Raw genomic sequence first — 12952 nt, 5'->3', positions numbered from 1 at the left:
CTTAACCACTGCACCACCAGGGAAGTCCCTGTGAAGAACTTCAAATGGTATGTATTTATTGTTAATGTACAGAAATACAATTAACTTTTGGAAAGTTTATATTATGTCCTGTGACCTTGCCAAACTCAAGTATTAGTTTTAGGAGGATTTTTATTTGTTTGTTTGTTTGTTTTTAGATTCCTTGGTATTTTCTATCCACAGTCAGGTCATCTGCAAGCAGGAGCAGTTTTATATCTTCCTTTCCTATCTGGATGCCTTTTATTTCCTTTTCTTGCCTCATTGCTCTGGCTGTTACTTCCAGCACTGTGTTGAATGAGTGGTGAGAGCAGACCCCCTTGTCTTATTCTTGACCTTGGAGGAAGAGCACTTAGTCTTTCACCATTAAGCATAATGCTAGCTGTAGGTATTGTGTAGATGCTCCTTATCAAGTTGAGGAGGTTTCTCCTTTATTTCTGTTTTTAGAACTTTTATCATTAATGAGTGTGGTATTTTGCTGAATGCTTTCTCTGCATCAATTGCTATGATCATGTGATTCTTATTCTTTAGCCCATCAATAGGGTGGACTACTGTGATTGCTCAGTAAACACTGAACCAGCCTGGCATCCCAGGAATAAATCAGCCTTGCTTATGGTGTTTATAATTATCTTTATGCATCGATGAATTTTATTTGCTAATATTTTGTTAAGGATTAGTGTGCCTATATTTATGAGGGATAGTGTTCTGTGATTTTATTTGTTTTGTATTGTCTTTTTCTGGTTTTGAGAGCCGAGTAATTCAAACAGTATAAAACAAACTGGGCAGTGTTTCCTTCTCTTCTATTTTCTAAAGAGATTGTATAGAAATGGTGTTAATTCTTCTTTAACAATTTTTTAGAATTCCTCATTGAAACTATATGGGCCTAGAGATTTCTTTTGGGGGAGTTTTTAAATTATGAAATAAATTTCCTTAATAGAGTTATTCAAATGATCTGTTTCATATTGGGCAAGTTGTGGTAGTTTGTGGTTTGTTTTTTTTTTAAGTGATTGGTTCATTTTACCTAAGTAGTCAAATTTATGTGCATACAGTTGTTTGTAATATTCCCTTATTATCCTTCTGATGTCTGCAGCATCCTAGAAATGTCCCGTTTCATTCCTGATATTGGCAATTTGTGTTATCCTTGTCAGTGCTGCTAGAGTTTTGTCAATTTTATTGATCTTTTCAAAGGATCAACTCTTTCTTCATTGATTTTCTCTATTATTTTTGTTTTCAATTTCATTGATTTCAGCTCTTATTTTTATTCGTTTCATCCTTCTGCTTGTGTTGGGTTTACTTTGTTTTTCTTTTCCTAGCATACTGGGGTTTGAGCTTAGATTATGGATTTAAGACCTTCCCTCTTTTCTAACACATATATTTAGTGCTATAAATTTCTTTCAGCACTGTTTTATCTGTTTACAAGTTTTGACCTGCGGTATTTTATTTTCACTCAGTTCAATGTACTTTTTAAAATTTCCCTTGAGATTCTTTTTTTTTTCCCCCATAGATTATGTATAAGTGTGTTACTTGGTTTCCAAGTGTTTGGAGGTTTTCCTATTCTCTCTCTTATTGATATCTAGTTTGTATCCACTGTGGTTGGAGAATCTACTCTGCATGACTTCAAACTTTAGGAAATTGTTGAGGTTTGTCTTATGGCCCAGGATGTGGTCTATCTTGGTGTATGTTCCAAGGGCACTTGGAAAGAACGTGTATTCTGCTATTGTTGGGATAAAATGTTCACTAAATGTCAGTCAGCTCCTGTTGGTTGATGGTGTTGCTGTTTCTTTTATTTCCTTGCTGATTTTGGGTCTAGTTCTTCTATCAATTGTTGACAGAAGAGTGTTGAAGTCTCTAACTGCAATTGTGGATTTGTCTATTTTTCCTTTTAGTTGTATCAGTTTTTCTTTTACATATTTGTAGCTTTGTTGTCTGATGCATACACATTTAGGATTGCTATGTATTCTTGGTGGACTGACCCTTTATTATTACATATTGTTAGTCTCTTTTCCTGGTAATTTTCTCTGCCTTGAAGTCTACTTCACCTGATGTAGCCCCGTATGCTTTCCTTTGATTAATATTTGTATAAAATAGATTGACATGAATTTCTTGTAGATAGCATAGAGTTGAGGCATGTTTTTAAATCCATCTGCCAATCTCTGTCTTTTCATTCAGTTTCATTCAACAGTCTCGTTGTACCAAGAACTAACTTTGTGGTTCTTAGTGTGATGAATGATATTCTATTGAAGCCTGGGAATTATCATGCTATGAGACTCTGGATCTTAAAAATTTTCTGCTTTAGTTGTTTTATTTTAAAACAGCTTTCCTGAGGTATAACTGATATACAAGAAACTGCACACATTTAAAGTGTACAGTTTGATGAACAATCAAGGTAATAAACATATCCATCCCCTCCAAAAGTGTCCTGCTCTTTGTCCAGTTTTGTCTTCTGACACTGCTCTGGAACCTTGTGATGTCCAGGTTCCTCACTCAGGCTCCACCGACACCCACAGCGGATCCTTTCCTCTACTCTGGGCAGGGCCCTGACTCCCCATGGGGGTGGCCCCTGATTGCTGGGTGGCACAAGTCCTGGCTCCCACCTGGCCTCCTCTGACGCCTCTCCCCACAGGGAGGGGCTGGGTGCCTGTTACAGCTTCTTGGTGGGCTTGGGGGTTGTGCTGTGGCCTGTGCCATTGGCACATGCCTGAGAGGCCTCGGTGTGTTAGACACTGGACAATAGAAAACTACTTCTAGATCTGAGCTGAGTGTCCGCCAGGCCTGGGGCATGGTCCACCCAAGGGGCTCAGACCTGGGCTGGAACCAGAGGTTCCTTCTGGCTGCACTGCCCCCTGCCCTACACCCCCAGGGCCTAAGGGCCGAGTGACCTCTAGAGCAGTTCCTGGGGCTGGAGGTATGTACTTCCCAGAAACCCTCCTCCAGGCTTCATTGACTCACAGGGGACTCCAGCCTGTCTTAGACACAAGCTGTCCAGTTGGCAGGACTCCAGATCACCCAGAACTCTCTCAGAACACCTGAGAGGGAGTTACACCTGAGAGGGTCTTGCTGGACATTCAGTCCAGTTGGGGCCCAGGGAGGGGCCGCCCGACCCTCAGAGGCTGGCTGGGCTCAGGACTTCGACTGGCGCCAGACACCTGGGTGTCCTGTGACACCTTCTGGAGTCAAAGAAGGACCCCCTCAGCACCCTGCCTCCAGCCCACGGAGTGTGATGCAGGCTGAGGAAGCCCACCTCCTCCGGGGACTCCTCCCCTTCACCCCCCAGCAGCCTCTGGGATGGTGCCGTAGCCAGAAGGCAGCGGGTCCAAGCATGGCCCAAGGTGGCTCAGATGACCGCCCCCCCACCGCTGGTCCAGGTAAGTGCGCCTTTCAGGTTAAGAAAATACTCACATTCCTGTCCAAAGACAGACATAACTATCTACAAAACTATCGTGTCTGGGTTTAAATATGCTGCCAATTGCTAATATTTATAACTCAGTTAAAGGGATAAATCAAAGACCTAGAGATTGTCTTGTTCCCCAAAGAGAGCCCAAGTGAGTAACTAGTTGTGTGATGCTTCAACTGGGTTCTCTGTTCTGATAAAGTGCGTTATTACAATAAACGAATCTGGGTCAGTTGGTCTCGTCGACAGGCCTTCTGCTTGTGACCTACGTTCACCTCAGGGCTCCTGCTCCTTGTGAAGGTCAGGAATTGGACCTTGTGGAAGAGGTGTCAGAAGGACGTTTCTGGGAACCGTGACAGCCGTTCCAGGCGGGGCCGATGGCACCATGACCAGGTGTGGGTCCCAGGAGCGGGTGGGCCAGAGCAGGGCACGCATGAGCCTGCTCCTGCCCACTGCTGTGGGCTCCACCCGTGACTGCTTTTATCTCCTTGGGGGTCCCACAACGGCCCAGGTCCTGCACAGCCAGTGGACACCTGCTGTTTAGCCCAAGACCCTGACCAACAGTCACCAGGTGTAGAGCAAATTCTTCAAAATCCAGCAAAGCTGAGCCAACTGTGTCTGGGTCAAAGGAAAGGAGGCCTGGCCACCTGAGAAAGAGCCACATCAAACAGTCATGATGGTCGTTCATTGTGACGTGCTCCACGTGTGAAGCAATCCCTGGTCTCAGGGTTTACTGTGGAGCCGTCGCTGGGAATGTGAGCTTGGGTTCTAGAAGGAGGTGACACAGCCGCTGTCCCAGCAAATGGCCCAACGTCACAGGCGTCACAATCGTTTTGGAGCCATTTTGACTTGACACATGCATGACCAGTGGTGCAGGTCTGGATAAGCTGTGGTCCCAGGATAGAATGTCCTCCTTCCAGAGGTGACCGGGAGAACGGCCGGGAGAGGAACTGCTGAGGCCCTGCTGCCTACAGGCTGTGGGGAACTGAGAATCGAAACAGAAACATAAGGTCCCCGACTAGCAAACACGAACCTGCCCGACCAAGCACAGTGGGCGCCCTGTGTAACGCCAGATGCTCTAAAATAAGCTGTTGTGATGGTCTCAACGTCCGAGTCCCCCAGATTCATGGGTGGAAATCCTACCCCCAAGGTGATGGTGTTGAGGGGTCTTCAAGGTGACCGGATCAGCAGGGTGGGGCCCGCATGCCGGATTAGTGCTCTCATAAAGGGGACCCAAGAGCTCCCTCATCCTGTGTGAGGACACAGCGAGGAGGCACCAGCCATGGACCAGAAGGCGGTCCCCACCAGACACAAATTTTTGTCTGCTGTAGTCTGGGTGGCCTGTGGTATTCCGTTACGGCAGCTGGAATGGACAGATGGGCCTGGACAGACTGCCTGACGGTGGCACCACATGAGCTGTGTGTTCTAGAGATGGTCACTCACTCTTCCAGCAAGCTCTATACCCCCTGCCACCAAGACGTCCCATAACTAACTCTAGCCCCAAACCCTGGAAGTCCCTCCCCCACCCCCAGAGACGCCCTTCAGACCCCGAGGTGTGCAGGCTCCTCCTGCCTTGCTGACCAGAGATGGCCCCTGGTGATCTCTGTCTGAGGGACACTGACGCTGGTGAGAGGCAGAAGAAAAAACTGAGGAAACAGAGGAAACGTGGAGCAGCATACACAAAATGCAGCTCTGAGGAGCCATAACGAAAATACCAAGCAGTTTGACTTCATAAATACTTAGACTTCTCTAAGACAAAAGACACCAAAATGAAAGTTACGAGAGAACTGGCAGGCCGGGAGAAAATGTTTGGAACACACATAACAGGCGAAGCATTGGGAGCAGAGTCCATACAGAATCTTTCCTTTTCAGTGGGGCCTTCTGATGAGACCACAGCCCCGACTGACACCTTGATGGCAGCTTTGTGAGAGACGCTGAGCAGAGGCCCCAGTGAAGCTGCACCCAACCTGACCCGCAGACACTGTGCTGTTTAAGCCACTGAGTTTGTAGCGTGTTGTTACACAGCAGTAAATAACTAATACAACTTCCTTAGTGGGATCTCAGTTCCCCAACCAGGGGTTGAACCTGGGGCATGGCAGTGAAAGCCCAGAATCCTAACCACTAGGCCACCAGGGAATTCCCCACCTTCCTAACTTGATGACTCCTGACGTACCTCACTTTTGTTTTGCTTGTTCCCAACTAGAACCTGCAGTTAACTCACAAGGGGCCAGGAGGCCTCTACCTGCCCACCTGGAACATGCCAGACGGCCTGGCCCCTTCTACTGTCCACTTTACTTTCACAGGTCAGGAGCAGGAGAAAGAAGTGACTATAGGGGGGCCAGTCTCTGTGGTTCTGTCCACGCCTCAGTTTGAAACCTAAACAAACAAGAACAGACATCCACTGAGCGACTTGGAGCTGCAGGGAAGGAGGCAGGGGGCAGGACGGGGCTGACTGTAGACTCCAGACACGCCAGCAACTTCAGGATGTTCCCACGATACTGGCTGCATTTGTTAAAAATACCTTCAATTCCAAAAATTACAGAGTGCAACCAATCCTGTTCATTCAAGCCAAGAAAAACACACCGAGTCAAACACACTGCGTGCCTGAGGGGGGTCTACCAAGGGGAGGAGCCTGCAGGTGCCCTGCAGGCCACGCGCCGCCCCTGCACCCACAAAGCGAGCCCGGCTCCCCACAACTTGGCTGCCTCCAGGGGCTTCTGGGCGGCCCCATGCCCTCTGCCCCCTCAACTCCAGTCCAAACAGGCTCTTTTATGCCGGCAGAGTCCTCACGGGGCACCAGGAACACCCTGGGCAGGGCCGGGTCCCTTGACCCCATACCCAGGGAAGAAAGCAAATCGCTGGTCTCCCTTGGCGCTCCCCTGGAGTAGGGGGCCCGCTGGCTGCAGAATCCCGGGCAAAGGAAAGGGAGTGTCCCAGGTGAGAAGGACACGGTGGACTGAGTGTGACTGTCACCTACAGCCTCTGGCCTGACCCTACAGACAGGAGATCCCGAGGCTGTCCAGGTGGCTGTGAGGCCCCAGGTGGTGCCTGGACCTGAATCAGGCCGCCATCCTCCGAGCGCCCGTGGTGCCCTCCCTCCACTGCCCACGGCCTCTGCTCCCGACCCGGCCGGTCTGTGTGCTCGGAGCTCCTCATCTCCTGCTCCCCCGCAGCAAGCCCGGGGACAACAGCTCGAAGGAACACGTCCTGCAGGAAAGGGGCAGGGTCTCTGGAAGGAGAAACTTCCTCCTGGGCTGTCCTCGTGCCAGCCCACCCCCACCTTCAGGTCGGATCTCCTGGTGGTTTGCAGTGAAGGGTGCGCCTGCCAGTGACTGGAGGTGACTGTGCCCGAGAGCCTGGGTGAGGCTGCAGGGCTGCCGGCTGAGCGGGGTCAAGGAGCAGCCTGCCCGCCCGCGCCTGCTCTGTGCCTGGAACCACGGCAGCCGAGCCTGCGCTGTGACCCAGCCTCTCTGGGCTCACATTTACTTTTATTTTTTAAAATGTTTTAATAGACTTTATTTTTAGAGCAGTTGAGGGTCACAGCACAATGGAGCAGGAAGCACAGAGATTTCCCACGTCCCCGACCCCTCAACACACAGCTTCCCCCACTAGTGACATTTACCGTAGAGCAGGACATTGAGACAATTGACGCACCTACGCTGACATGCCTTCATCACCCAGAGTCCATGTCTGCATCAGGGGTCATGCTAGTACATGCTACAGGTTTGAACAAATGTTTGATGATGTGTATCCACCATCATAGTGTCATACAGAGTAGTTTCCCTGCCCTAAAACCTTCCTGTGCTCTGCCTGTTCATCCCTCCCTCCCCCAGCCCCTGGCAACCACTGATCTTTTTACTGTCTCCATAGTTTTGCCTCTTCCAGAATGTCGTGCACTTGGAATCATACAGTCTGCAGCCTCTTCAGGTTGGCTCCTTTCACTTGGCAATTTGCATTTAAGGTTCTGCTATGTCTTTTTATGGTTTGATAGCTCATTTCTTTTTAGTGCTGAATAATATTCCATTGTCTGAATGTACATGGTTTATCTATCCATTCACCTCCTGAAGGATGTCTTGGGTGCTTCCAAGTTTTGGCAATTATGTATAAAGCTGCTGTACACACCCCTGTGCAGGTGTTTGTGTGGACATAGTTTTCAATTCCTTTGAGTAAATAAATACCAAGAAGCAGGACTGTGGATCGTAGGGTAAGAGTGTGTCCAGTTGTGTCAGGCCCTGCCAGACTGTCCTCCTATGTGGCTGGGATATTGTCCATTCCCACCAGCCACGAATGAGAGTTCCTGTTGCTCCACACACATTTGCTTTTTAAAGCAACACTTATTATTTAAAAAAATATTTTTTAAATTTTATATTGAAGTATAGTTGATTCACAATGTTGTGTTAGTTTCTTCTTAAAAATTTAAAATTTTATATTGGTGTGTAGTTGATTCACAATGTTGTGTTAGTTTCATCACTTATTATTTTTTTAGTATAAAATGTCTTTGTAGAAAATTTGAAAACCTAAAGGAAAACATAAAGAATAAAATGAAAATCCCTAGTGATTCCCTGACCCTTCACCTGTTCATCAGATAAATGAGCATCTCCCTGGAGGGGTGTGTTCCAGGGCCACCCAGCAACCTGCCCGACCTGTCCTCACGTGGGGGAGGCTGCTGACTGACCAAACACCAAGCAGGTCCTCCCTACAAGCCGCTCTGCACGTTTAGGCAATAGGCCGTCCCACTCCTGGCTGGTGCTAACAGATCCCAGCCCCATAGCCACACGCATCCTGCCAACCTGACTATAAATGCTGGCACAGCAATCTCCGGGATTCCGCCAGTCCCCTTCTGAGAGCAGTCTGGTGTTCCCAAGATGCGACCCCGTAGATGATCCAACAGTGAAACCCTGCTTCACAACTGGTCACCAGCTCAGGCTGTCACTCCCGGCCACTGGACGAACAGCTGGGGCATTTGGGGTGTGATTTTATGTTTGTATTCATCTTGATAATCTAAAGGGTTTCTAAATCTTATTATTCTATTTCATTTCTAGAAGGACAAGATTGTAATATCTGGCATTTTTGTTCAAAGAGAACAAAATAATTTAGAAGTAAGTGAGTTAAGTGGGAAAACACCTTCGAATGTGCACTTCCACTCAGCCACTTTTTTAATGGAAAGTCTTCATATAAATAGAGATATTTATCTATATGTGAGAAAATATTATCTGCAGATATATGTATCTAACATCATCTATTTATCTATATCTATGAATGAGATAATATTAAATGGAACCCCATATACTCATCAGCTAATTGTTAAATTATTAACATTTTGTCATATCTGCTTCATCTCTTTTTTTCCCTTTGCTAAAGTATTTTCCAGCATGGCCCAGACACATTTTACCCTTAAATATTCTGGGACACATTAAAAGGTGAAAATTTTACAATATGATCACAATACTCTCCTCATATCTGACAATGTAAAAAACAGTGAAACACAATTCCTTTCAATCATCCAACATCAGCTCACACCGGCTTCTCCCCAAGGGTTCCCAGGACGCCCCTCTGCCTTGACGTATAAGTATTTTGAAATCTGGACTCCATCTCGCTCTGAGACCAGGCCCCATCTCCTAACCCCTGAGCAGAGTGAGGGCCACAGAGTCAGACACCACCCCCGTGTGTCTCCTTCTGTCCCGGAAGAAGGGAAGGTGTGGGGAGAACTTTGCCCCACCAGGCACAACTACACTCCAGCAAACCTACCCATAACCAAAAAGACATTTATTTTACTTTGGAAGAGGAGTTTAAAAAGAAACACAAATTATTTCAACCAAAGTGATTTTATTTTATTTTATTTTATTTTGCGGTACGTGGGCCTCTCACCATTGTGGTCTCTCCCGTTGCGGAGGCACAGGCTCCAGATGTGCAGGCCCAGCGGCCATGGCTCACGGGCCCAGCCACTCCGCGGCATGTGGGATCCTCCCAGACCAGGGCACGAACCCGTGTCCCCTGCATCGGCAGGCGGACTCTCAACCACTGCGCCACCAGGGAAGCCCCCAAAGTGATTTTTATTTTACCAATATCTTATCTATAAGGAAAATGGTCCATATCTACTCCTTAGAACCCTCACGCTCTGCAAGACACATTTCAAATGGGGCTCCCTGTAGAACAGGGTTCCCTCACGATTCCTCCAGTCAGCCAGATCTCTCTCTCTTTGGTTTGGATTTTCATTTTTTTTAAATGGCATGTAATTCATACATCATAAGATTCAAACATAAGATTCCTAAGTGTACAATTTATGGTTGTTAGCATATTTTAAAAGTTGTGCAACACCATGGGACTTCCCTGGTGGCACAGTGGATAAGAATCCGCCTGCCAATGCAGGGGACACGGGTTCGATCCCTGGTCTGGGAAGATCCCACATGCCGTGGAGCAACTAAGCCCATGCGCCACAATTACTGAGCCCGCACTCTAGAGCCCGTAAGCTACAACTACTGAAGCCTGCGTGTCTAGAGCCCATGCTCTGCAACAAGAGGAGCCACCGCAATAAGAAGCCCGCACACCACAAGGAAAAGTAGCCCCTGCTCGCCGCAACTAGAGAAAGCCCGCATGAAGCAACGAAGACGCAATGCAGCCAAAAGTAAAAAAAAAAAAAAAAAAAGTTATGCAACACCATAAACTATCTAATTCCAGAATTTTTTCATCACCTCTCAAAAAGCTCTGTAACCAGCTGTCACTCCCCATTCTCTCCTCCCCCAGCCCCTGGCAACTGCTAATCCACTTCCTGTCTCTGTAGCTTTGCCTACTCTGGACTTTTTGATGTAAACGGAAACACAATGTGTGGCCTTTTGTGTCTGGCTTCTTCCAGTTCAGCATCACGTTCTCAAGCTTTATCCATGTTGCCACATGAATCAGGACTTCGTTCCTTTTTATGACTGAATAATATTTCATTGTGTGCCTATACAACACTTTGTTTATCCATATTTCTGTTGATGGACGTTTAGGTGGTTTCCATGTTTTTGGCTTTTGGGAATAGTGTTATGAACATTTGCGTACAAGTGTTTGTGTGGACACATGTTTTCAGTTCTCTTGGGTGTATGCCTAAGAGTGGAATGCTGGGTTTTAAGGTAATTCTGCATTTAACTTTTTGAGTAACTGTCAGATTGTTTTCCAGAGCAGCCGTGCTGCTTTACATTCTCACTAGCAATGTGTGAGGGTTCCAATTTCTCAACATTCTTGCCAATACTTATTATTGTGTATCTTTTTGATTAAAACCGTCCTAGTGGGTGTGAAATATCTCATGGTGGCTTTGATTTGCATTTTCCTGACAGCTAATGACGTTGAGCATCTTTTCACGTGTTTATTGACCATTTTTATATCTTCTTTGGAGAAATGTCTATTCAAGTCCTTTGCCTGTGTTCGAAATGGGTTATTTGTCTTCTTATTGCGGAGCTGTAGAAGTTCTTTATATATCATGAACACAAATCCCTCAGGCCTGCACGATGAGATTTGGTTTCACCCTCTGAGCTGATGATCAGCTTTGCTTGTGGGCCTGTGGGCTCCCCGGCCGCACTCCAGCCCGAGAGCTACACGGGTGGGGAGCGGGCCCTCAGCAGCTGGGGTCTGGCTCCCGGCCGGCCCGGCTGGCAGGGTTGGGCGAGCCTCAGGTGTGTTTGGGGAGGTGGGCCAGGGAATGGGGGAAGGCCCTTCTGAGGTGCCCCCAACCAGCACCCAGAGCGGGGGTGGGGCGGTGTCCTCGGACACACTCAGGGGCACAGAGCAGCACCTGACCTGAGAGGGTCTGACGATCTGCTGCTCCAAAGGCCCAGTGCCAAGTGGGACGTGGAGCAGCCCAGCCCCCCCTAGGACACGGGTCTGAGGTGAGGCATGCTGAAGATCCCAGACCCCTTGTGAGAAGGCGCCTACGCCTTCTCACTGAGCCCTCACGTGGTCGTCCCTGTGTGTGTCTGGGCCCTAATCTCCGCGTCTTATAAAGAACCTGCCATATCGGAACAGGGCCCACCCTGAGGACCTCATTCAACTCCAGTGCAGTCACATGCTGAGGTCCTGGGAGTCAGGACAGATGAATTTTCGGAGGACACAACACAGCCCATAACAACGTGACCTTCATCTCGTCCGCCCACAGCACCCGACACACAACACGCACAAACTCACGCGTGTAACAGAAACGGTGTGCGGTAACGATCACGCTGTGACCCCAGGAATCACCAACTTCCAAGGAGAAACTCCGCGCATCCCGCGCGCATATCACCACTAGAGGGCGGTGTGCGCTCGTGAACGGAGGCCAGGACCCTCCGCGCTCCGTGAAGGGCCCAGGCCACCTTCATTTTTTTTTTTTTTTTCAATTGAAGTATAGTTGATTTACAATGTGGTGTCAATCTCTGATGTACAGCAAAGTGACTCAGTTATACACATATATACATTATTTTTTTAAAATATTCTTTTCCATTATGCTTTATCACAGGATATTGAACACAGTTCCCTGTGCTATACAGTAGGACCTTGTTGTTTATCCATCCTATATATAGTAGTTTGCATCTGCTAATCCCAAACTCCCAATCCTTCTCTCCCCGCCCCTTGGCAACCACAAGCCTGTTCTCTATGTCTGTGAGTCTGTTTCTGTTCCATAGATAAGTTCATTTGTGTCGTATTTCAGATTCCACATATAGGTGATACCATATGGTATTTGTCTTTTTCTGACTTACTTCACTTAGTATGATCATCTCTAGTTGCATCCATGTTGCTGTGAATGGCATTATTTCATTATTTTTTTATGGCTAGCATTCCATTTTATATATGTACCACATCTTTATCCATTCATCTGTCGATGGACATTTAGGTTGTTTCCATGTCCTGGCTATTGTTAATAGTGCCACTATGAACATTGGGGTGCATGTATTTTTTTCAATTCAGAGGCGACCTTCTGAGTGTCCCTGTCCCTCTCCCTCTCCATGCCCTGTGACCTCACTGAAGGCACCTGCTGACCCAGCATCTCTGGAGCGGACCCGGGCACCTCCTGTCCTCAGCAAGGGGAGAGGCTCCTGCCATGCACATGCCCTGTGGGATGGTCCCCCTGTCCTGGAGGTGGATCACAGGTACTGACACAGCACAGATTCCAGAAAGACTCAGGGAAGAGTGATTCCAAGCAGTGGTGTCATCACTAGTAGCCCCGGCAGTCAGTCAGGAAGGGACCTCTGCCCCTTCTCTTGACCCTCCTGCCCCAGCCTGCAGCCACGCCTCCCCCTGACCCAGGACTCCCAGTGCCGCCTCTCGTTCAGTGACCCTTAACTTCGTGCTGTGCAGTGCAATCAAGGTGGCCACTGCGGGTGGTGACCTGGGGGTCTGGGGAAGCTGTATGTAAGCCCAGTTTTCTCCAAGAGGCCGCTGTCTACCTGTGCTCTCAGGGGAGCAGGCTCCCATCACAGCATCTGGCTGGTTTCACAAACTGTTGCAAAGTCTGGGATTCAGGGCCCCCACGCACCCCCATCAGATTGGCCTCCGCCTCGAGAACTGGTGGGTCCACTGGCTGCAGGCGGGGTG

General features: G+C 48.1%; 1 long non-coding RNA gene across 1 annotated transcript; it reads left to right on the top strand.

The window, feature by feature from the left end:
- Positions 1-260: 260 nt before the first annotated feature.
- LOC113610509 (uncharacterized) lies at positions 261-12204 on the top strand. The gene is made up of 3 exons (XR_003429112.1): positions 261-437; positions 3530-3537; positions 12194-12204. It is a non-coding gene; the product is annotated as an uncharacterized LOC113610509 (long non-coding RNA).
- The last annotated feature ends 748 nt before the right edge of the window (positions 12205-12952 follow it).

The sequence above is a fragment of the Aethalodelphis obliquidens genome, unplaced genomic scaffold (genome assembly GCF_003676395.1).
Source record: "Aethalodelphis obliquidens isolate GAN/ISIS:26980383/991018 unplaced genomic scaffold, ASM367639v1 scaffold63, whole genome shotgun sequence".
Taxonomy (NCBI): Eukaryota; Metazoa; Chordata; class Mammalia; order Artiodactyla; family Delphinidae; genus Aethalodelphis; species Aethalodelphis obliquidens.
Note: the sequence above shows the minus strand (reverse complement) of the source record. Positions and strands in the feature narration are given on the sequence as shown.